This window comes from Schistocerca piceifrons, chromosome 1 (genome assembly GCF_021461385.2).
Source record: "Schistocerca piceifrons isolate TAMUIC-IGC-003096 chromosome 1, iqSchPice1.1, whole genome shotgun sequence".
In the NCBI taxonomy this organism is placed as follows: domain Eukaryota; kingdom Metazoa; phylum Arthropoda; class Insecta; order Orthoptera; family Acrididae; genus Schistocerca; species Schistocerca piceifrons.
In genome coordinates this window covers 501,156,284-501,178,218 of record NC_060138.1, presented here as the reverse complement: position 1 = coordinate 501,178,218, position 21,935 = coordinate 501,156,284, and the positions used below count along the sequence as shown (strand labels likewise).

At 41.3% G+C, this 21,935-nt stretch overlaps 1 protein-coding gene across 1 annotated transcript in view; it reads right to left on the bottom strand.

Annotated features, from left to right (window-relative positions):
- The window catches only part of LOC124796374 (selenoprotein M-like), a 42,435-nt gene that overhangs the window by 2,917 nt on the left and 17,583 nt on the right, over positions 1-21,935 (bottom strand). The gene's annotated exons all lie outside the window — the stretch shown is intronic.

Genomic DNA, 21,935 nt, shown 5'->3' with positions numbered 1-21,935 from the left:
CCCCCAAAATACGTGTTCCATGATACAACATTCCTGTTTTCCTCATCAATTACTTCTATTAGTTGTCCTAAAAACTATAGTTCTCAGTGATACACCTACACACCTCAAGAATTAAATATTCTTTTAATGGTTTGCAGACTCCAAATGAATCATCTACAAGATCAGCCTAGCTGTAATGATACTGAAATTACTGGAGACTGAGTAGTTGTAAAAGGGTAAGACAATTCAACCCTTGACTACTTCAATGGTAAACAATCTAGAAAATGTTTTCATGATTCATAGAAACCGCAAAAATCAAAGGACTGTCAGCTCATATCAACCACCAACCAAGATGGCCATCAAGATTTATGGCTTCCTTAAGTTGATAAAAGCATTTGCCAGGATGACTGCTTCATAGCGAACATAACTTATTTCCTTTCTACATCCAAACATGTGTTCCATCTCTAAATTACCTATTTGTCCCAACAAGTCCTTAAACTTTAATCTTCCCTCCTCATAATTTGAAGGAAACTCCAGTAAATCAACGCAGCACTCTATCACAGCATCGCACCCCTACTGTTTATACGGTTGTGCTTCCAAAGGAGGTACACAATAGAGACACCAATGTTTGCAGATTTCCAGGTGCTCAATGTTCAAATTAGGAAAAATTTTCAATTGCCAGTGACATGTCAGTTCAAATACAGACAACACGAATTTTTGTAAGTTACCAGTACAAGTGTTTTTGGATAACTTACTTCATAGCAAATCAGCATTTGTGATTCACAATTACTGTCAAAGAACACATCACCCTGAATTTCACTGTATATCAATTGGAATAAATGTGCACTTTTGAGACTTTTCGGAAGTTTCCACTGTCCTGTACATAATCTAATTTGTAGTAAATCAATGCAGCAGATATTCTAACCAACATATTGTGTACATGTAGTTTTCCCTCAAAGAAGACTATATATTACCTACATTTATCATAAATTAACTCTATATTCAAATTCACTAATAATTATAAATAACCTCAAAAAAGTTTTACGAAATTAGTAATTTTTTTCTGTTGCCTCAACAGAAATCTCGTTATGTTTCAATTCTTGTAAGGAATTAGTAATCCTTTTAGCTCAAGAGATATAAAAGATATCAGCAGGCTTATTTTTAAGTTATTTGTTCAATTACCTGTAATATACTGCACCAGCCACAATGCAGTCCCACTGTTCTCGAACATGATAATTTGGTTAATGTTCATAAGCAGCTGGAAATTGCCCTGACTACTGTCAAACGATTGGCAGCAGCCGCAAATTGGAGTGTTGGATGAGCTCCAGAGAGTCAAGTACCGGTACCAAAGGTACCTCAAGTACTATCCTCTGCTGTGAATCCTGTCTGCTCTGCAGAAAGTATGGGCTCTGTACTTACCTGCCCGCTTGACTGCAAGTGGCATTTCAATGGTAATCTAGGCATCCTGTACAGTGGGGAAAGGGACCATGTAAGACTCGGGGTGTTATATTGATTCCCCAACCAACAAGATAGAGGTGCTGTCTTCCACTGCAACAGGAACTAAGTCAGTGGGACTCACTTCACCTGTTTTGGGAAAACCTGTTTTGTTCAGTGTCAACAGGAGGCAAACGCAAAAGGGTAGGGGTCTATTAATTGTTGACAAATGATGGTGTCCCTTAGGGAAGTGGCAACAAGGCACAGGAGAGAACACCAGGTGCACTCAGTGTGTATTCCTGGGGGCCTCATTCAACATTCCAGCAGCCACTGAGGGAACAAGGTGCAAGCAACTGCAGCTTGTGGTGTACATTAGAACAAATGATGCCTACTGTCTGGGCACCAAAGTCATACTTGGATCATTTCAGCGACAGTAGAAAGGTTTAAAAGACCAGCCTAGCACGAGTTTCAATGAAGCTAACAATTTGCAGCAGCATGCCCAGAACCGATCGTGGCCCCCTTGGTTTTGAGTCGATTGGAAGGACTGAACTGGAGACTTTGAAAGTTCTGTGACAAGCTAGGCTGCGACTTCTTGGACTTGAGCCATAAGGTTAAGAACCCTAGGGCCCCAAAAAGGAACAGGTGTGCAAAACACATCAGAGGCTACTATCCAGGTAGCCAAGTGCGTGTGGGGTGCACATACAGCGACTCTCCGTCCAATTCAGATAATGACAGCTGTAAGAAACCCTAAAGTATCAGTGTAAGATCGAAAAAAATGCCTCACACAGGTGAGAGTATTATAACCCTAATGGTTAACTGCTGAAGCATTCGCAGAGTTCAAAGGGCTCCTGAAAAGAAGTGAATCTACATAATACTAGGTAAAGAAAGCAGATTGATACCTGACACTGATAGCTGGAAGATTTATGGGAAAAACTGAGGTATATATTAAAAGGACAGGCTAATGGGAAATGGAGGTGGGGTATTTGTCACAGTAGACAGGAAACTCAAATCCACAGAGATAAAAACTGAAGCTGCATGTGAAATTGTTTGAGCAAGACTCAGTATCTCATGGGTGGGCATAAAATGGTAATTGGATCCTTCTGTTGTCCACCAGACTCATCTCCTGATAGTTCCAGAAACTCTAGAGAAAACCTCAGTTCGCTTGTACATAAATTCCCCAATCATACTGTAATCATCAGTGGAGACATTATTCATCCAACAATTAACTGGAAGAATTACAGTTTTGTTAGTAGTGGTCACGATAAGACATCCTGTGAAACATTACTACATGCCTTCTCTATAAACTACCTAGAATAGGTAGTTTGGGATACCATTCGTGATAAAATATATTGGATCTAATGGCAACAAATGGACTTGACCTGTTTGAGGATGTCCACATCAAATCAGGTATCAGTGCCTGTGAGACAGTTGTAGCAACAATGATTACCAAAGCACAAAGGACAACTAAAACAAGCAAAAAAAAAATGTTCAGTAAACAAGCTAAAAAATCGATAGTGTCATATCTCAATCAGGAACTTCACACTTTGAGCACAGGGACGGAGAATGTAAAGGAACTACAGCTGAAGCTTAAAAGAATAGTCGATTATACACTGAACAGATATATACTTAGTAGAGTAGTTCGTAATGGGAGGGACCTCCATGGTATACAGTCACTGCAAAAAAAAAGGGGGGAGGGGGGGGGGGGGGTGAGACCACTACATAACAGGTGTAAAACAAAGCATAGGACTAGAGATAGAGAGATGCTGAATGAAATGCATTTGGCTGTCAAGAGAGCAATGTGTGAAGCCTCCAACAATTTCTGTAGCAGAATACTGTCAAATGACCTTTCGCAAAAACCAAAGAAAGTGTGGTTATTTGTATAGTCTGTTCAAGGCACCAAAGTTACATGTCTAGTCACTATTGGATGAGATAAGTACTGAAACTGAGGATAGCAAAGAAAAGCTAAAATACTTACCTCTGTTTTCAAATGTTCCTTTACGAAGGAAAACCCACGAGAGTTATCCCAATTTAATCCTCGTACCACGGAGAAGATGAGTGAAATCAGCTTTAGTGTTAGTGGTGTTGAGAAACAGCTGAAACCCTTAAAACTAAACAAAGCTCCAGGGCCTGATGGAATCCCTATCATATCCCATATAGAAGTGATCCACAGGACTATCATCAAGTATCCTTGAGATCAATTTGTTGTAAATCCTAGAATGTATTCTGATCTCAAACATCTTTAACAGAATGACCTCCTCCATGCCAACTAAACTAACATGAATTCTGAAAACACTGATCACATGAAACCTAACTTTCACTTTTCTCACATGACATACTGAAAGCTTCGGATCAAGACAAACAGAGATGCAGTATTTCTCAGTTTCCATAAAGCATTTGACTGTACCACATGTATGTTTACTGTTAGAACTGTGTCATTGTGTATACAACTACTGCTTTTGGAGAAAAACCAATGTTTCGACCACGGTGCAGCGGCCTTCTTCTGGGTCTAATAGTGCATTCTAGCTATGCAGTGTCCTTTATATTTTGTGTTACTGTTCACTGCACATGCCATTATGTCATAATTTTAAAAAGGTAGTTAGTTTCGTTGGTCACTTAAGGAAGAAAGAGAGAGAACATTATTTTAATAGGTTATTGCGGTGGAAGGAGAATGTAACTTCTTTTGTCTATTGGCTCTTGCGTTACGTGGCATGATTGGTGGTCACCGTCGAATGAGAAGTTGGCTGCTGTTTACCAACTGGTGGACATCGGCCACGCAGCGGCATTTACTCGCTGGTAGTGCTCGTGCCTCGTGTTGACAGTGCGGTCTGTTGGGCTCCGATTGCTGGCAGCCAAGATGGAGCAAGCCTGAGTACAACCTCCCTGTTCATTTTATTTGGGTGTTTAAGTATTTCCGGTGGCCTCTCTGATTTTGTGTTTCTTCACTAAGGACAAGGTTGATGCATTACACACTGCAGGCGTTCACACTGCAGGCGTTTACAAGGTGGAATGCGAATGTGGAGAGGCATACATCGGAGAGACTGTTAGGCCAATAGCAACATGCATTCGGGAACACGAGTGCTATATTCGTCTAGGACAACACAACAAATCTGCAGTGGCAGAACATCATCAAGATTGCGGAAAAGAAATAAAATTCAGTGAAGCCTGTGTGTTGGACCAGCAGCCTGTTATAATGAAACGCAAAAATCAGAGAGGCCATTGAAATACTTAAACACCCAAATAACATGAACAGGGAGGATGTACCCAGGCTTGCCCCATCTTGGCTGCCAGCAATCAGAGCCCAATAGACTGCACTGTCAACACGAGGCACGAGCACTAACGGTGAGTAACTGCCACCACATGGCCGATGTCCACCAGTTGGTAAACAGCAGCCAACTTCTCATTTGATGGTGACCACCAATCATGGCACATAACGCAAGAGACAATAGACGACAGAGGTTACATTCTCCTTCCACCGCAATAACCTATTAAAATAATGTTCCCTCTCCTTCTTCCTTAAGTGACCAATGAAACTAACTACCGTTTTAAAATTATGACATAATGGCATGCGCAGTGAACAGTAACAACAAAATATAAAGGACATGCATAGCTAGAACGCACCATTAGACCCAGAAGAAGGCCACTGCAACTGTGGTCAAAATGTTGGTTTTTCTCAAGCAGCAGTAGTTTTATACATTAAGACGCGGTACCATACTCAGAAAACTTTTATGTCGACTGACTCTGGCTGCGGAAACCTATGCAATTATATTACTGTTAGAAGTTCGATCATATGGGGTCTCAAGTGAAATTTGTGCCAGGATTGAGAACTTTTTGGTAGGCAGGGTGCAGCATGTTATCTTGGATGGAGAAGATGCAGAAGCACCTTCAGGTGGGACGCTGCTCTTCATATTGTATATTGATGACCTTGTGGACAATATTAATAGTAACTCAGATGTTTTGTAGATGATGCAGTTACCTCTAACGAAGTACTGTCACAGAGAATCTACATAAATATTCAGTCAGATATTAATAAGATTTCAAAGTCGTGCAAAATTGGCAACTTGCTTTAAATGCTCAGAAATGTAAAATTGTGCAGTTCACAAAATGAAAAACATAGTAGCCTATACTATGACTACAGAATCAATGAGTCACAATTTGAATCAGCCAACTCATACAAATACCTGAATGTAACACTTTGTAGGGATATGAAGTGGCTCAGTTGTGGGTGAAGCAGGTGGCAGATGTCAGTTTATTGGGAGAATAATGGGGAAGTGCAATCAGTCTACAAAGAAGATTGCTTACAAATCACTTGTGCAACCCATTCTAGAATATTGCTAAGTGAGAGAGACCCCAAGTAAGTACTAATAGGGGATATTAAAAGTATACAGAGAAAGGCAGCATAAGTAGTCACAGGTTTGTTTGATTCGTGGGACAGTGTTACAGAGATGCTGAAGAAACTGAACAGTCAGACTCTTGAAAATAGATGTAAACTATCCCAAGAAAGTCTACTAACAAAGTATCAAGAACCGGCTTTAAATGATGACTCTAGGAATTTACCACAACTCCCCTACAAATCACTCACATATGAATTCTGAGAACAAAATTATAATAACAGAGGCATTCAAACAATCATTCTTCCTGTGATACATACGTGAATGGAATGGGAAGGAACCCCAATAACTGGTGCATTAGGACAGACCCTATGCCATGTATTTCATGGTGGTTTGCAGAGTACGGATGCAGATGTAGAAGTGTGTGGGTATACGACAATGTTGATGATGTTCCATTTGTCAGATGGAAACATTGTGCCTGGTAGACTCTTTTTCAAGAGCTGTTTTTAGTATAAGTTTCAAATGTAGGCAACTGTAATGAGAGCGTTTATAGCACAATACCATATTTATGTCGCTGTTGTTGTTGGTGGTGGTGGTGGTGGTGGTGGTGGTGGTGAGAAAGGAGAAGTTGAAACTTGCCACCAGTACACAGAAGAAGGTCTTGCAGTTTCGCCAAGGCATACTATGGTAATGACTGAGAACATGTGTTCACTTTGGGGGTCATCACTTAGAAAAGTAATGTTCAAATCTGACAGACAATAAACTAAAATTAGTGAAGTATGATTGTGGGTATCCATATTTTTAAAATAGTTACTACACTGGTGGAAAGGCTCTTTACCAACATACAAATACAAATAACATTAAATGGAAACCAACATCAAACCAGCAATGACCAAACATAATCAGCTGTTGACATAAAATCAGAAACCAAAAGAAGTAATCACTCAAACATCATGAAAAAATAGTGTTCAGCAAAAATAAGTAGACTAAAAACAAGAAATCAGAAGGTTATAACATCAGATGAAATCATGCTGGCACCAACGGGCTTAATGAAATTACAGGTAGTATTCCAAAGTTAAAATAATCATGGCAGTAATAAAGAAAACAATGTCTGTGTTTGTTATTTTACAACATTTGCTGCCTACAGTAACAATTTTCCTTTATTGACTTCCTGACTGACAGCAGCAAATATTACTTTACAACAAACACAATCCAAAGCAGCCATACTGATGATAGACAGCCTTCTCTCACACAATTACTGACGGACTTTCAAAAAGCTAGAACTAACTCACACACCCAATACAAATAATAATTGAACTGTAAATCAACTGATCATGTAAGCATTTGTTACGAGTATGGCCCTATACGGGTGTGAAACAAACAAACACACACACACACACACACACACACACACACACACACACACACACAGAGAGAGAGAGAGAGAGAGAGAGAGAGAGAGAGAGAACTAGAAGCCATGGGGATTGGGTTCTAGACAAGGATGACAAAGATAGCTGGAGCGATAATTACCACTGATGAGATTCTGCCAATAATACAAAAAACCAAATCTCTCTGGAGGCACATCCAAACAAGAAGACACGCATTTGAAGACACAATAACATCACTGGAACATTAGGAGAAGGAGCTACTGAGGAAAGGAATTGCTGGGGATGACTACTATGGATGTTGTATACACAGCAGATTATGAACAACTTGGGATGCGCTACATATCGGAAATGAAGAGGTCTGTAGACAGAAAAGTGCACTGGCACACTACTACAAACTTTTGGTGTCGAACATTAAAGAAGAAGAGGAAGAGGAAGAAGAAGAAGAACATCAGTGTGTTCAACCAAATAAAATTTAAATTAACAACCGAACATAATATGGGCAAGTCATTTTGAAGAAAAGGCTGTCTAAAACATGAATTTATGAAACACTGTTGGATATTGCTGACAGAAACAACTAATTGTGAAACATCCTTATTTCTCTGCAATATACACAAAAACATAAGCTACAGCAGTAAGACAAATGGCATATGTAGTAACTCATTCTAGTGGCAGTTTACTGCGTGCAGTTTATGGTGCTTGTGTTGTTGTGAGTATTGTGCGTCGTTGAGAGATTAAGTTTAAAGATGCTGAGGAGGGAACATGAGTGACAAAGAGTTGGACGTCCCGTGACAGCAACCACCGAGTTTCACAAGCAAAATGTTGACAGACTGATTCAAGGCGATCATCCTATCACTCAGAGAGAAATTGCAAACACAATCGGCATTTCACAAGAATATGTGGGTCACATTATTGCTTTGCTTGGCTGTTGGAAGATCTGTGCATGATGGGTACCCCGGATGCTGACTCGTGAAATGAAAGCGCACATTTAGCACCATTTAACTTCCATTTGTTCCCGATAATGAAAGACGATCTGCGGGAACATGATTATGCTTCTGAAGAAGATGCTGAGAGCACTGTGAGAGAGAGTCAACTTCTTCCATGATGGCTTCAGAAAACTTGTTCATCATTGACAGAAATGTATCCAGTTGGCTGGTGATTATGTGGAAAAGTGAATACTGGTGACTAAAGATCACATTCCAAGGATTATTTCTGCATTTGATTTATTTAAATATTCCCATCCAAACCCAATTAACGAAGGTGAAGGGATTACTTTTCATTCAATCCTCTTACAACAAATGGATGTAAAGGATATTGGACACTAGTTTTGTGCATCAATTCTGCGACCCTTCTTGCAGACAACTGTGACCAGTGCTTTCTTCCAGTTACTGGACATGGTTTTTACTTCCAAGGGATTTACAGTACATTACGGTTAAAAGAGGGGCTAATTCAGTCTCAAATGTGGTCCAGAATCTGAGAGGGATTTCATTGGGCTCATTCAACACTACTGACAATCTACAACATTCACCAATGCAGTGGCAGAAGGATTACATAGGGGCAATACTTCCTTTGTTAAGGAACTCTGGAAAATGGAGTTTAGCATTTCTGCTTTTGTTTTACTATTCTCAGTCCTTGTCTCGTTCATGATTGTTTTGACATCAACTTTGGTACCACTAACACCATTTATATACGACCAGAATTCCTTTGTGTTTTAAGAGAAATCTTTCGATAATATTTTGATATGGTAGTCTACAAAGGCTTCATGCATTGCCCTCTTGACAGCCAACAGTTCACAGTGAACATCATCAAAGAGGTCAGGTCTATTTGCTATTAAATCCAACACATAAGGAGCAGCAAAATGAAAACAAGACAGATGGAAAAAAGTAAGTAAACTGTTTAATCACCATAACTGTTAACACATGTATCTCATTGTGGGACCAGATGGTCAATGCCCTCATCAAAAAATGTTTGTGGTTGTCTATGGAACCACGGTTGAACCCAGGCATGTGTGCCTTTGTCTGAAGCACATCAATGGTCACAAATGTATTCCTCATGGAGGGGAGCTGCTGAAAGGGGAATACCAGTTCCTGCAATGTGGATGATCATGCGGGAGATGGCTTGCACAACCTTGTCAATGCGATCTGACAGAAACAGGGCAAATGTAACAGCCGATGCATACAACTGCCAGTAACTCTTCTAAGTGCCTAATGTGGTTGTCAGTCGATCTGGTGATGGCACGGAAGTGACTGGGCCACCAGAAAGTTACTGTTGTCACATAAAGATCGTCATGCAGCGGCAATACAGTGCAGCCATGAGACTGTGGCTCATTAGATTGATAGCTGAAAAGATGCAATGGGCAGCACTGAGGTGTGTCGGAGTACCATCATTGAGTAAACACAGATCTTGGTTGGTATGAAGTAGGAGGACCCTACCAGACAAAGTGATACTTTCCCACCAAAGAAGGAGAAAAGTGGGGAAAGGAGAGCTTACGTGACCAAGTAAATGGCCTGGAGGCTTATGCAAATGGGGTTTGCTAAGGTCACCCGCACTCGCACTTCTTCCAATGTGGTATGAAGGGGAATGATCTGTCAGACCATACCTGTATGAACTGATGTACAGAACCTTCCAGATGCCTTCTCAGGGCCAGCACATTTCGACAAAATGCATCATAACCAGGGAGTTTTGAGGAATGTTCATCAGTGAAGTTTCAGCAAGTGATAGTAATACCCGTAACAGTTCCACTGATTGATCACACTACGGGTGTCCTTGTTGGGTGTGAAGATCACTGCCTGTACCAATGGTGGTGGACCCACATCAATAGGCATTGGTTCAGATTCCAACAGCATGGAGGAATTTGGTGCCTCTAGGTCACCAGAGTAACCTCCTTGTTGTTGTTGTTCTTCTTCTTCTTCTTCATGGCCTTTGGTTGCTTGGATTCTTGCAATGGCTTATCTGTGACCAGTGTGAGGCAGATGAAGAGCAGACAGCCCTGGGACCCACAGGCCATTGTTCATTCAGTCGCTGGCTGGTGTAGGGCCTCTTATCAGTGAGTTTCAAGGAGGGGCAGAGGGTCCTAAAAGGGAGTCTTGTCACTGGTAGACGTCGGAGGAGGAAGCTGCTGCTCCGGCCAGGTGTAAGAAGCAGTTCCCGATCATGATGCCACAAGAACCTTAACCCTTTTAGTGCCAAATACGATCTGATCGTGATCCAGATTTTCGGCGAAAAATGCCAGTAACGATCTGATCGTGATGCCTTTCTCATTCGCTAGGAAATACTAACAACTTTGCCTTCAAGCGCGGAAAAAATGAATGAGAAAGGCATCACGATCAGATCGTTACTGGCATTTTTCGCCGAAAATCTGGATCACGATCAGATCGTATTTGGCACTAAAAGGGTTAAGAGAGGAGTGCACTGGGAGAACTGTTTGGGGAAAAACTGAGGTAGAGGGAGTGATGGCTGTATGTTCACATAATTGGCCATCATACCAAGAGAATGTAAGCATTCATACTTTTTTCGTGCCTCAGTATACAACAGGTGGTCAGTAGATTTAAATTTTTGTATTTTCCTATCCTTTTTTGATGAACGGGCAAACTGGTGAACATGGAGGACAGGTGTCTGTACAATTGACACACAAAGGTAGTTATTCACAATTACCACATTTTCGGTCCGACATGTGGCAGGATGATATATGACCAAAGTGGAATCATCGCAAGGAGCTCATTGGTGGTGGGACAAAGTTTCACATCACACTGGACACCATGAAAAACGTTTTCCAGAGTGAGCTGTGTCAGCTAGTATCGCTTTCCTTTCTGGGCAACTTCCACTGCTCGTTTTCTCCTCCTGTCGTCCAGTGATGCTATCGCTGCAACATGCCCAGTGGGCTGAATTTTTGCGGCATGCATATCTCGTTTGGATAGTGCTGGGAGGAAGTTGGAGCACCGAGCTGAAGCCGTTGGGACGACAGTGAGCCAATTGTGTGGAAAGTGAACAAAGGCTCCATTCTGTGAGAGGTTAATAGCTACCGGTTTCTCATCGAAAGTTTGTTGACACCGCCACCCATTGTGTTGCCGTCCATCGAAGTGGCCTCTTGGTAACAAGCTGTCAGATGGTGATTCACTTGCAACCTTTTCCCTTGCTTGTGATTTTGTTCAGAATGACCGTTGGTTGGTTGGTTAGTCGGTCAGTAGTTTGGTTGGTGTATTGGGTCTTTTGGCAGCTTCTAGGTTCTGTGCGCCCCTGACTACTTGCAATTCATCCTGTTAAATTTGCCCTTGCCTGCCTCTATTGCAACTTTAGTTCACCACCAAGGTATGAGGACATTCCTTTCCAGGGCTAAGATAAAAGTGTCTGTACCTGTTCCATTATCTTTGACACCTTTTTGGATGTCTGTATCTATTCTATTACCCTTGCAACCTTTTTGGATGTGTTGAACAAAATGGATGCCCTGCAGCTGAAGATTATGCAGTAGCTCCTTGTCTGGAGCCATAAGATCTGAGTGAAAGATGATTCCAGCTTTGTGACAATAAAAGTATCCCCATCAGTTGTCACAATAAAAGTATCCCCATCAGTTGTCACAATAAAAGTATCCCCATCAGTTGTCACAATAAAAGTATCCCCATCAGTTGTCACAATAAAAGTCTCCCCATCAGTTGTCACAATAAAAGTATCCCCATCAGTTTGTACTAAGTACTGAATAAATTGTTTCACTTCTTGACATCTGGTTTGTTCCTTTTCCCATGGGATAGCCAGGGTAGAGAAAGCAGTAGTGCTGTAACTGTCGACATCTAAGTTTTGATTCCTGTCAGAAGAGATGGTCAGATCAGAACAGCTATTGTTCTGGTGTAACTTAATATGAATTTTGTTTGAATTGTTCGCACTGATGCCACCTAATCTGATCACGGGCTCTCCCCACAGTCACAACACTGGTGTAAGCAAAGGCCATCTGGCACAATGGCCATTACTGAATGCTATCATGGCCAAGAAAGGTGGGCATCTACTCCTTGGCATGCATGGAAAGCTACTAGCTCAGCAGTATGGCCCATGTGTTGTCCGGGGGTTCAGCTGAATGGATACATAATGACACCACCACATTAGACTGGCTGTCGTGTTGGCTTTGAATGCAAATATGAGCCTTTGGAGGTATTTTGCACATGCAATCTTCAATAGGTGCTACTTAAGGAATTCTTCCCCAGCCGGTCCATTCTACAAAAAAATTTGGAAAATGGAGGTCAATACAGAAGAGGATCTCATATTACTTCACCCAAAACTTGACAAATGAAAGAATATTTCAAGAAAGGAAGATACAACAAAGAAAACAGATGGGTCAGCATCAAAGGCTCCACCATGAGAAAGAGTGTAAGAAAAGGAAGGATAGTCCAGCAATAAGAGACTGAAGCACAGGAGAGAATGTAGGTGATGCAACAGCTTAGCACCCCGCGCTTGCCATACATGATCTCATCAAAGAATTGTGAGCCCACCAAGGAGAATTCATTGATAAGTGTGGATGTACAATGCCTCCCAGACAGGAGGATCGCCAGCAATGGAAGCACCAGCAATGGCCAGTGCCAGCAGCTTGCATTAGTACACAGCGTTTAGTTTAGTGCAGTGCCTTATTTTTAAACAAGCATCTGTTACAGTGTGTAAATAACCTGTGTTTCTATCTGATTCACTAGTGTGTTTGTATCTGGAGCATGTTCATTTGTTTCTTGCAGTAGCTTTTGTGAAATCCCAGTTTACATTGTAGCATCACACAATCAGTAGCACTAGTGTCATTTGATTTTGCAAGGCTCTGCTCGTTCACTCCCAGTAAGTCCAAATCACTTTGTTTGTATTTTTTGAGATTTCACACAGATTTTGACACAGTACAATATGGATAGGAACGGTGCTTGTTGTGCGTGTGGACACGTGGAAAACTGGCCACAGTCAACAGGCCTCTGGTTACTGCTCAAAGATGTGGAGACACTGTGACATCAGAGACCTGAGACCTCTGGTGCCACTGGAATCTACTGGTGACACTGACTGTCACTGAGACTTCTGATACGCAACATCTGACTGGTCTGTCTGGACTCCAGAGTGAGTGGTGGACAGTTATGGGTTTGCATGTCTCTGGGTGGAAGGCAAAGGTGGGAACTGGCCGCATGACTGACTCCTAACACCTTAACAACAGGTAAGATGTGCTACCCAGTGCTGATAAAACTTCTGAGCGAGCACAGGATGTTTCTCCTGTTGGACCAGCGAACAATTTTCCAACCAAGTCCAGAAAAGTGCAGACAGCGGATATGCTAGTCATGCTCCAATGTTGGGCAAATAATAGAGCCCCTCAGAGAAACAGCACACTGGTCAGGAAAGAATGCCAGTGTGTACCTGATATGGGGGGCGGTCTCATCCAAAATGAAGAGGTGGCTCTTACAGTGACTATCAAGCATACTGGCTGCAACTCTTGGCTAATGTCATTCCTACAGGCAGATGGTTGGTTTGATGAAGACTGCTAGCATTGCACACAAGGTGCAGGCTTAACTCACTATCTGTAGCATTGTACCCAGGGTCAATCATGGTCCTCAGGTTTAAAGCAGAGTGGAAGGTTTAATCAGAGGCTCAGACAAGTCTACAAAATTATTGGATGAGAATTTCTGAACTTCTGCTATTGCGTGATGAACAGCCGGCCGAAATCAAAGGTAGTCTACATGAGGAACATTGTTCTCAGAGAATGCTTGTTCCTGCATGGCAGAAATAGAAAAGGTTAATGTACTATTAGTAACCTATTAGTAACCTGCAGGAGCATCCATTGTAAGCCCCCAGAATTGGTATAATTTATTGAAGGTTATAAAGCCCAGATAGTATCAGGAACAGAAAGTCGGTTGAAATCGGATGTGAATAGCAACTAAGTCCTAAATTCAGATTGGAAAATCTATCATAAGGATAGGGTAGTTGCCAATGGTTGTTGCACATTTATTGCAGCAAAAAATTCGATAAAATTTAGTGAAGTTGAGCGTCAGAGGTGGGTCACAAATGGTAATCGGATGTTTTTACAGACCATCTGCATCAGCAGCTGTAGTGCTAGAGCAGTTCAGAGCAAACTTGCAGAATTTCATGAATAAGTTTCCTGATCAAGCTGCTGTAATAGGGGGCGACTTCAACTTGCCAGGTGCAGATTCGGAGTCATGCCATCAAAACTGGTGCAAGAGACAGGGATTTGTGTGACATTATTCTGAATGTCTTGTCTGAAAATTACTTCAAGCAGATGGACAGAAAAACCAACTCATGACATTAACATTTTAAACTTCCTAGCATCTGACAGACCTGAATTCCCCTAATCTGTTAACATAGATAGTATCAGTGATCATAAGGCTGTGATAGTGTCTATGACTACAGTTATTATAAGGAATGTTAACAAAGACAGAAAAATATTTTTGCTTAGCAAGAATGACATGATACAAATTGAATAGTCAACATAAAATGTTCAGTGTGGGGGTCAAAGATGTGGAATGTAACTGGAAAAAATTCAAAAGCATCATTCAATATGCCTTAGACAAGTATGGTCTGAGCAAGATCTTAAGTGATGGAAGAGACCCTGCATGATCTAATAGCTGTATTAGAAAACTGCTACATAAAAAATGGGAGCTTCATCACAGATTCAAGAGAATTAAAACCCAGCTGACAAATAAAAGGTGAGTGAAGCAAAAATAAGCACAAGGAGAGCAATGAGTGAAGTATTTAATGACACTGAAAGTAAAATTTTGGCAACAGATCTGACTGAAAACCCTAAGAGGCTTTCTTTAATCTTATAAGTAAAATCAATAAGCAGTAGGAAACCATCTATTCAGTCACTCAGTGACCATTATGCATTGAAACAGAAAATGACAGAAGGATGAGATACTGAATTCAGACTTCCGAAATTGTTTCACCGCAGAAGATCATAGTAGAAATCTTGCTTTCAAAAATCTCACACACTTTGAAATGGCAGATACTGAGATAAGTGATCACAAAATAAAACAACTACCATCACTTTGTAATGGAAAGATGAGATACCTGTAAGATTCTACAGAGATTATGTGACAGTATTTGCTTCCCTTCTAGCAACAATCTGTCATGAAGGGTACCTGACAATTGGAAGAAAGGCACAGGTCATTCCTGTTTTGAAGAAGGGTCATAAAAGAGGTTCACATTCTTATAGGCCTATATCACTGATATCAATCTGTCGTAGAATTATGCAACATGGATTCCACAAACAGAAAGCTTCTGAAACTCAGTTTGCTCTATTTGTCATTAAGATCCACAGCATTGTAGACATTGGCACTCAGGTTGATGATGTGTTGCTCGACTTTAGGAAGGCATTTGAACACTGTCCCATACTACCATTTAGTGAAGAAAAAAAATGCATGCTTACTGAATATTGCATCACATTTGCAATTGTTTAAGACTTTCTTACAGACAGAACTCAACACATCGCTCTTAACAGAACAAAATCAACAGATGTTAAGGTCATTTCTGGAGAGGGGGGGGGGGGGGGGGTCACCCCACAGAAGTATAGGACCGTTACTGTTTACAATGTATATAAATGATCAAGTAGAATGTGTTAGAATCTCTTTACAGCTGTTCGATGATGATGTGATTGTCTGTACAAAGGCAGCTATCCCAGAAGGCAGAAGGACCTACAAAGGGTTGATGATTGGTGCAGGGACTGGCAGCGACACTGAATGTATATAAATGTAACAAAATATCTCGGGGTACCCACCTGGAGTGGAATGATCACATATAACAACTAGCAGGAGAGGCAATTCCAGGTTGATATTTACAGGAAGAATCTTAAGGGAATGTAATTCATCCACCAAAGAAGAGGTTTACAAGGTGCTTGTTAGACTGATTCTTGAGTATTGTTCATCAGTCTGGGACCCTTACCAGGTAATACTGATAGAAGAGATAGAGAAGATCCAACAAAGAGAGGCACATTTCACTACAGCATCCTCTGGCGGAGAGCATTAAGGAGATGCTCAACAAACTACAGTGGCAGATGCTGTAAGAGAGGCTTTGACCATCAAGCAGAGATTTACTATCAAAATTTCAAGAAATTACTTTCCAAGAAGAGAAGAGTTGGACAACTTACTACTTCCTCCCAAAAACATCTCGGAAATGACCACAATGAGATAATTCGAGAAATTGGGAGCTGATACAGTGGCTTAGCAAAAATCATTCTTGCCATGTACAATTCGTGAATTGAACAGGGAAGGGGAGAACAGATAGTGACATCAGAAGTACGCCTCCACCACACACCATCAGTTGGCTTGTGATGTGTAGATGTAGATTTCATATCGCCTTCAGCAAACAAGTTCATATCTTAAAAAATAATGATTCTATAGGCACAGAAAAAGGTTACTCAATAAATAACAAGCCTTCAAGGGAACAAAATACCTGGTAATTAAACCACATTAAGTGAGGTTTTCACAGAAACTTTAGACAAATTGAATAAAATAAGTACAATGAAATAGGGAACAAATACAGGAAAGCACTATGTTTAGCAAAGAGTTTGTAAGTACATGAAGGAGTTTGTAAGTAACAATGAAATAGGGAGCAAATACAGGAAAGCACTGTGTTTAGCAAAGCGTTTGTAAGTAAGTGAATTGTTATTTATTGCAATTGTCTGGTGTAAATTTTGTTTATCCCCCGCACTAATCACTGTTTTTTGCTTTATGCTTGCTGGGTTCCTTCCTAGAGGTGAAAAACTGCCCATGCAGTATGATGCTGTGGAAAAGTGTAAAAACTTTGGTGTGCGATTGTGTTGCTTCATTACAACACGCATCCCCATTCTATAGGTGTCACTCAAAACATTCAACAATTCAGCTGGGAGCAGTTCGACCATCCAATCTGCACTTTCTGACTGCCATATGTTCTTGAACTTAAACTGAAAACTGATTTTGGAGGGAGGCACTTTGACAGCTATGACAACACAAAAAATGGTGTTCAGCAGTGACTGTCTTCGTAGGTGGCATCTTTCTATGAAGAGGGGATAAAAAGTTGGTTCTCTGCTAGGAAAAAAATCTGAACAATAGTGGCAACTATGTAGAAAAGTCGTTTCAAGAATGCTCTTTCGTGTAAAAATAAATTTTGGTTTGAAAAAAAAATTTGTATGGTAGTTTTTCTAAAACGTTAGGCCTACTTATGAATTCGCAGTTGTGAATAAGGACTAGCATCAACTATAGAATGGAATGAAAATTTGATTTTGTAACGGCTGTTGTCGCTGGAGTGCCTGTTCCTTTGGACATGCATGTGTGTCCAAAGGAACTTTGCATTGTAATCAGAACAACATAGGCACTACAATATCATACCAACTATGATTGTTTCAAATCCTTCAACATCCTTTGCTCTTTGCGTGTTTTAGGAAATTCTAGTTCATTTCTCATTTCCTCTTCAACTGCATTCTTTGCCAGGTACATGATTAATATTGCTTGAGAGTGTACAACACTAGAAACAATATAACAGCATTTTGTTACTGTCATTGACGTCATCTGAAGGACTTTGATCCCTACTGGAGAACAGACAGCACTTGGTTCACCTTTGCTATAAATGAAATACGGGATGGAGAGATGTTGCTTGGATCTTTCTAGCTAAACTGCAACACACTTGTCTGGAACCAGTGACATGGTAATTTCAATATTTCTATTTCGGTGTTTGGATCACTGTTGCTAATTGTTATTCAATTCATGGTCTGGGTATGCACCAGGCAGGGGTGGGCAAGGGTTACAGGAGAATACATCAACATCTACATCTATTCTCTGCAAGCCACTGTGAGGTACACTGCAAAGGGTAAGTCCCACTGTACCAGTTATTAGGGTTCTTCCCATCCCAGTCATGTATGGATCACACGAAGAATGACTGTTTCAATGTCTCAGTGCATGCAGCAGTTATTCTAATCTCATCCCCGTGATCTCTATGTGAGCGATACATAGCGGGTTGAAGTATATTCCTAGAATCATCATTTAAAGCCAGTTCTTGTGACTTTGTTAACACATTTTCTTATGTTAGTTTATATCTACCTTCAAGAGTCTTCCAGTTCAGTTCCTTCAGTATCTCTGTAACACGCTCCCATGGATCAAAAGAATCTGTGACCATTCATGCTATTCTTCTCTGTATATGTTCCAATATCTCCTGTTGGTACCATTCAGTAAAGGTCTCACAAACTTTAGCATTATTCTAGAACTCTTGGCAAAAATGATTTGTAAGCAATCTCCTTTGTAGAATGATTGCACTTACCCAGTTTTCTACTGATACGCTAAAGTCTACCACCTGCTTTACCCACGACTTAGTCAATGTAATCCATTCTATTTTATATCCCTACAAAGTGTTACACACCCAGGTATTTTAAGAAATGGCCGATCCCATCAATGACTCACTGATATTGAGGTTAGGTTAGGTTAGGTTAGGTACTACTTGTTTTTTCATTTTGTGAAGTGCACAATTTTACATGCACCCATATCAACTTTTTATCAATGCGGAGTCCCCAAAATTGTGACTGTGCAACAGTGTCCATGCACTGGGTACACAAGAAGAGTTCTGGGTCAGGATGGACCTCAGTATATGACAGATATACATGACTGCCGTTGTTGTGGAAGAAAGCTAGAAGTCATATGAAAGGGTCCAAGCAGAAGCCCTTCAAATGGCACCTTGTACTGGTGTTCAGCCAAGGATACAGATCACGGCTATACCTACTGCAAAAATTTTCAACATATGACGCTGGGGCAAACAATGGTCCATCTGAGGTCACGAGCCCATTGACAGCAATACAGAAAAATGTAATGCTCAGCATGGAACCTAGGGGGATTCCACTGTCTACGACCTATGGGAAGATGAGCACTGTACCTTCTCCAAAATGAAAAGATCAGAATAAAAATCTGTAGCAATCCTAGAACGGTCCAGTCACAGAAGATAAGTAAAATGTAATGGCACCAAGCAGAGTTGTATGCCTCACATAGGTTGAAAAAGATTTCAATGAGAGGACAGAAGCTAAAAAAAAGCCTGTACAATAACTGTTTCCACCATAACTAGATAGTCACATGTGGATCACCCCACTCCCAGAAACCACATTGATAGAAGGACAGAAGACTCCTGTGTCGAGAACCCAGCATAATTGTTGGGCTATCATATCGCAATTTGTAGAGCAAGTTGGTGAGGTTAATCAGTCGGTAGCTGTTGATGGACATTGGGTTTATACCCAGGGTAAGAATTGGAATGAAGACAATAGCAGATACCAGTCAGTGAAAGGTTCATCACGCACCTGAGCATCAGGGGTGAAGGGAGGGAGTGGGAAAGTGGAAAAAGGATAGGGGGATGTCATCAACTTGTCTTTTATGTGCGTAGGAGAAGAGATCATAAAGTCAACTGCTGAAAAGGTGCCTTGCGCAGCAATAAAATATATAGAGGTACTGTCATTGAGGAGACACAGATCAAGGTTGGAAAATAATTGGTAAATCTGAAAGCCCCTACCAGATGACATCAGAGCCCCAACAGGGAATGGTGTATGCTAAAATCCATAAGTGGGAGAAAAGAGGGAGTGGCGGTGAAGAGCTGTTGGATTAAAGTGGCCATATCAAGGTATGTATCTATCCTGCCCAGGCGCAAATAAACATTGTATCTCTTGGGTTGTTCACACACGCACTGATATTACTTCCCATGTGGTATGGTGGTGATGACATCTATGTAAACTATCACACACCTCCATATACTCTCTCTGGGCTAGTATGGTTCAGTCAGAAAAACAGTTAACTCAAAAGTGTTGGGGAATGGTCATTAGTGCAATGCATTTCTTACAAGAGCAACACAGATCACAAAATAGGATGACAGCAGTAGTAGTAGTAGTAGTAGTAGTAGCAGTAGTAGTATTCTGGTTAGAGACAGTAATATGCATTGCAGTGCCATTGAATTTTCACAGTAAGAGCGTCCTGGTTAGGCATGAGGAGCCAAAGAGAGAGGTCACCCCCAGGATCACTGTCACCATTGGATGTGGAACAACATCTGTGAACATGGAGTCCCCCAAGGAGATGGGACGCTGGCACCTCCATTGTCACCAGAATAGTCTTTTTTTTCTAAGTAACTACTTTAGAGTGTCAGACTCTTATGGGGGCGTATTTGCTGTGAGCATAGGAACTGAAGAGGAGTGGGCAACACTGGGATCACAGTCTATGGCTCTTTTCACTAATGGCTAGTGTCAGACTGCTGGTCTGTAGATTTCCAAGGAGAGGATCCCCTAAAGCAGGCTGTTCCAGCTTGTTGGCTCCGTAGTGAGCCGCGGAGCGCTCCCTGCTCCAGGGAGCCGTGTCGCTCGCTGTGACCATTCGAGTGGGCCGGCACGGCAGGCTGAGGCAGGCGGCAAGGCAAGCGTTTTGATGTGCCAGCTGTGTCTTACAAGATCGACAACCTCATACTCTTAGCTGCTACGACGTGGTGACATGCTACACCAGGAAATACGATGATTAGGAAATAAATACAAAACAACTTCTTTACAAGAAATTGCATACTAGATCGGAAATATCAGGCGTCAAAGTGTTCGCAGCTTTAATGCGGAGGATGGCCTTCATTGTTGCATCCCGAAGAAACGATTGTTCCTTACGTTGTACTTTTTTCGTTGCTGAGAAAAGCTGCTCACAACAATACGTAGATCCAAACATGCACATGATCTGAGCGGCATTGTTGTGAAGCTTGAGAAATGCTTTTTGCTGTAATGGATGATACCATCGTGACAAATCCAACGTGTTGTAGTACCTCTCTTTCAACAAAGTTGAATTTTGCAAATCAATAATCTCCAACTGAAGTGACGGTGACAAGTCATCGGGGGAAATTGAAAAAGGAGTGCTGAACACCTTAAGTTCCATTTCCAAACTAGTGAGGTCTCGGAATCGTGTTTCAAACTACGTGATGAGCTGCTTTAACTATGCTTGGAAATTGCCGAAAGTAGTACCTTCAGGTAGTTTTAAAGAAGCAAGACGATTGAAGGACGTTAAATGTCCATTACTCATCTGCCTCTCAAATAAACGTAACTTTTCCATGAACGCTTTGATCTGGTCGTGCATGTCAACGATTAGCTGCCCTTTGCCCTGAAATGACAGATTTAAATTATTCAGATGCATAGTTATGTCAGCTAGGAACGTGAGGTCTGATATCCATTTTATATCTTTCAGACAACGCATTTCTTCCCCTTTCATTTCGAGAAAAAGGGATATTTCCTCACGAATGGCAAAGAAAACATCAAGAACTTTTCCCCGACTCGGCCAACGAACTGTACTGTGGTAAGGTATATCCCCATATTCCGCTTCCATATCTTTCAGGAATCCTTTGAATTGGCGATGATTCATACCTTGACGCCGCACAAAATTCACACACTTCATGACATCTTTCATTACGCCACCTAGCTCTACTGTTTCAGCACACAAGACACGAAGAGTCAAAATGTCTTTCCCGAATTCGTCCCTGAGTTTATTTTTCAAAAGAGAAGCAAAACCTTGGTGACGTCCGGTCATTTATAGTGCACCGTCTGTTGCTACATAATGGAGTTTATCCCACGGCAAATTCATATTGTCCACTGATTCACAAACAGCTTTAAAAATGTCACATCCTGTTGCGGTGTAATCGAGTGGTACCACATCCAAGAGTTCTTCAGTTACTTGCAGCTCCATGTCGACACCACGCACAAAGACTTCAAGCTGAGCACAGTCCGATATGTCGGTGCTTTCGTCAAGCGCTAGCGAAAATGCAACAAAGCTCTCCGCCTTTTTCCTGAGCTGTCTTTAAACCCGCTGCCATGTCCAGGATTCGACGATAC